This window comes from Bactrocera tryoni, chromosome 1 (genome assembly GCF_016617805.1).
Source record: "Bactrocera tryoni isolate S06 chromosome 1, CSIRO_BtryS06_freeze2, whole genome shotgun sequence".
Classification (NCBI taxonomy): domain Eukaryota; kingdom Metazoa; phylum Arthropoda; class Insecta; order Diptera; family Tephritidae; genus Bactrocera; species Bactrocera tryoni.
This window is the reverse complement of record NC_052499.1, coordinates 16,482,175-16,486,411: the sequence shown is the minus strand read 5'-3', so window position 1 is coordinate 16,486,411 and position 4,237 is coordinate 16,482,175.

The window sequence follows — 4,237 nt, the reverse complement described above, 5'->3', positions numbered from 1 at the left end:
ATACATATATTTTGCTCTCATGTCTATATCGAAACTATCCCTTTACATTTGGCTCATGCAGCTCACGACTTCTGGTCTGAAACCAAGTATCCTCTATATAGCCAAAAAACATCCGTTTGAATTCGAGTCAGAAGACGCAACATCCTCTCCCCAGGGTTGTGCGCTGGGTTTGGGACACGCCACGTAAAAAGTCCAACCTCGGACGAGGGACCGTCCAAGAAGTGCGATGGACGGGACAAGGCCTGAGACAAGTAGGCCATTGTGGCATTACTTACAGTGGCCATATCAAGGAGCGCAAGCTCGGAGCGCGATTCGTGGTGAGAGAGAGACTCCGTCGCCGAGTCCTGGAATTCACTCCAATGGATGAACGTCTAGCCACAATCTGCATCAAAGCGAAGTTCTTCAACATTTCGCTGATTTGCACCTACGCTTCGAAGGAAGAGAAGGACGATCTGACCAAAAATGTTTTTTATGAGCACTTGGAATGCACCTATGAAAGCTGCCCCCGCCACGACGTCAAAATCGTATTTGCTGACTTTTACGCCAGGGTGGGCAAAGAAGGTATTTTTGGTATGAAAGTCGGTAAATTCAGCCTCCACGATGAGACATTCCCAGGCCCGAAATATGGCTATCTGTAGTATTAGATTCCAGCCTCGTAATTGACCGCAGAATAACTCTTGCCAACAGGTGCTACTTCGGACTTAGCAAGCAATCGGGTAGTAAAGTACTCTTTCGCCGAGCCAAACTCTACAAGTCACTCATCATCCACATCTTTCTATATGGTGCAGAGCATGGACGATGACAACATCTGAAGAATCGGCGCTGCGAGCTTTCGAGAGAAAGGTCCTTTGTGCATTGGCAATGGCGAATACCGTAGTTGATAGAACGATGAGCTGTACGAGATATACGACGAAATTGACATACATAGTTCAGCGAATCAAGACACAGCGGCTACCCTGACGTAGCCATTAAAATTCCGTATGTATGAAAACACTCCAGCTGGAATTGACGCCAAACAACGAAAAGGAGGAACGACTGGTGCGCTGTTGTAAACTCGGCTTTAACTGCGTAACCGGTGTCTATGCCAATAAGGAAGAGGAAGAAAGAACTCTGGGCTCTTCATATGTGGGTAAACACATTTTCAGAAAGTCGTAGATGATTAGAGATATGCATTTTTAAGTTTGTTTGTAGTTAAGTTAAAGTTAATAATGTTTAGAGATTAGTACGCATACGAGGGCTGCTATATATATTCTGGCCTAGGGCAACACTAAGTGTTGCCAGGTGCAATCTGACATTTCCATTGGAAAGTTTGACATTTTTTAGCATAACATCACTCAGAACGTTTTGTCACGATTAAATGACTGTTTTACTTACAGGGAATTAAAAAATTCATCTCTGCCAAAAAATGGAATTAACTCGTGAACATTTTCGTGCGATCATTTTTCACAACTTTCGACGTGGATTATCACGACAAGAGTGCATCGATGAACTAAAATCTTTGTATGGCTATGAAGCACCATCCTATAGCACTGTGAAAAACTCGTACAACGAATTCAATCGTGGCCGACGCTCGCTCAAAGACGAATTCCGTGAAGGTCGTCCAAAAACAGCCGTTGTGCCAGAAAACAGCGATGCCGTACGTGAACTGATAATGCAAGACCGTCATGTAACATACCTTCAGATAGAGGCATGCGAATGCATTTCTCCCACCAGCATACATTCGATATTGCATGAACACCTGGCCGTAAAAAAGGTTTGTTCTCGTTGGATCCCGCACAATTTGACAATCGCTCAAAAAAAGGCTCGTTTGAATTGGTGTAAAGAAATGCTGAAAAAATACGATCGCGGTGCTTCAAAAGACGTTTATAAGATCGTCACAGGTGACGAATCATGGATCTATGCGTATGAGTCCGAAACAAAACAGCAATCGACAAAAAAAAAATAATAAAAATAAGCCATTTTCGTTGATAAATATGCCTATTTACATTAATAGGCCAGAAATATGTATAGCAACCTACGTATCTGCAAGATTTACACTAACAGACAAATCACTAAAGATTGCAGGATTTTTTTAGTCGTTACTTTCAATTTGCTATTGAAAACTCATTTAAGTAGAGTGGAAACAAAAGCTTTTATACACTCGCAACATGTTGCAACATAATAATTTCATCACCTAACGGAAACTTGGTTCACATATATCCACGAGAAGTTTGCAGATGGGCCAATTGGACGATTGCCATGTCTCTATAACGCTGCTAATCGAAAAACTATAACTGAGCTACACAAAAATATACAAAGCTCTTATTCAAATTAGGGAGGGATTCGTTATAGGTTTAATGACCATATCTCCCAAACCACAACGTAGAATCAACCAAATTGGATCAGAATGGGCCACAACCACGCTTTTTCCATATAACACTACTTTAAATTCCAACTCATTATTTCTGTTTTCAGTATATAGATCAAGCACAAATAATATATCCAGACAAACCTGTGCACAAATAGTGTTTTTAAGAAATGTCACTTCACGAAAAAAAATTGACAGAATAGGAGAGTATTTATCCTAGCCACTAGATTCTAAATATGTGCACTCCAGTGCCTACGGCTAAAAGTTTTTACCGAAAATGTCCGGTCAATCTGTGAGATATATTACCGAAATTCAAATAGAATGTTTTTAAAATAACAGTGTGTTTTATTGTAAAAATTTGTGTGGAAAAATTTTGGTCAATGCCAGCAAATTTTATGCTGAGTAGTTTGGTCTGTATGTAGTACTCTTGGTTGGAAATATATTCTCGAGTGTTTTTGAAGAGGGGCAAAAGTTAGTTTAATCAGTTTAGATCTATACCCAACAAACGTTATAGAGTGGTGTTCAATCATATTAACTTTTCATCTAACTTTAAGCCGTTCATTTTGGTAGAAATGTGTGATATTTTAATGAAAAGTTTTGGTATGTACGATTTTTACAATGGATAAAAATATCGAAAAAAGAATTTGTCTCAAATTTCATACTTATAACAAAATTTCGTGTGCGGAATCATTGCGAATGTTAGGAATTCCTACGGAGATTCAGTTCTATCAAAACCACAAGCCTACGAGTGGTATAAATCCTTCAACGGATTGAAGACATGCCACATTCTGAACGACCTTCGACCTCTTTAACTCACGAAAATATTAAAGGCAAGTTCTAGAGCTCGACAACACACGTTCAAATAATTTTGGTGGATATTTTGGATGAGACATGAGTTTAAAGGGTTTGACATACAAACAAGCCAAAATTATTAGAATGGATCTCGTTTTCAGTCAATCGAAGAGATAAAAAAAAAATCGCTGAAGGAGCTGCAGGCCATTCCCAAAAAGTATTTATGAAAAGTACGTTAAGGCGACCAAATAAATATTGACCAATATAATGTAATATTCAACACATTTGCTTGAGTTTGTATCAGACACATAAATAGCAATGTAAATATAAGATAATATGCGATCGGATCAAAGAATATATTTATGAAAACGTTAGTCGATGACTAGTCCCTCAGTTTTTGTAATTTTGCACACTTCCTTTTCATCCCAAGAAGCTGCTCCCTTGCCAGAAACCGCCTATACCGCATATCTTCTTCTTCTTCTTAATTGGCGTAGAAACCGCTTAAGCGATTATAGCCGAGTTAACAACAGCGCGCCAGTCGCTTCTTCTTCTCGCTACGTGGCGCCAATTGGATATTCCAAGCGAAGCCAGGTCCTTCTCCACTTGGTCCTTCCAACGGAGTGGAGGTCTTCCTCTTCCTCTGCTTCCCCCGGCGGGTACTGCGTCGAATACTTTCAGAGCTGGAGTGTTTTCGTCCATCCGGACAACATGACCTAGCCAGCGTAGCCGCTGTCTTTTAATTCGCTGAACTATGTCGATGTCGTCGTATATCTCGTACAGCTCATCGTTCCATCGAATGCGGTATTCGCCGTGGCTAACACGCAAAGGACCATAAATCTTTCGCAGAACTTTTCTCTCGAAAACTCGCAGCGTCGACTCATCCGTTGTTGACATCGTCCAAGACTCTGCACCATACAGCAGGACGGGAATTATGAGTGACTTATAGAGTTTGGTTTTTGTTTGTCGAGAGAGGACTTTGTTTCTCAATTGCCTACTCAGTCCGAAGTAGCACCTGTTGGCAAGAGTTATCCTGCGTTGGATTTCTAGGCTGACGTTGTTGGTGGTGTTTACGCTGGTTCCAAGATAGACGAAATTATC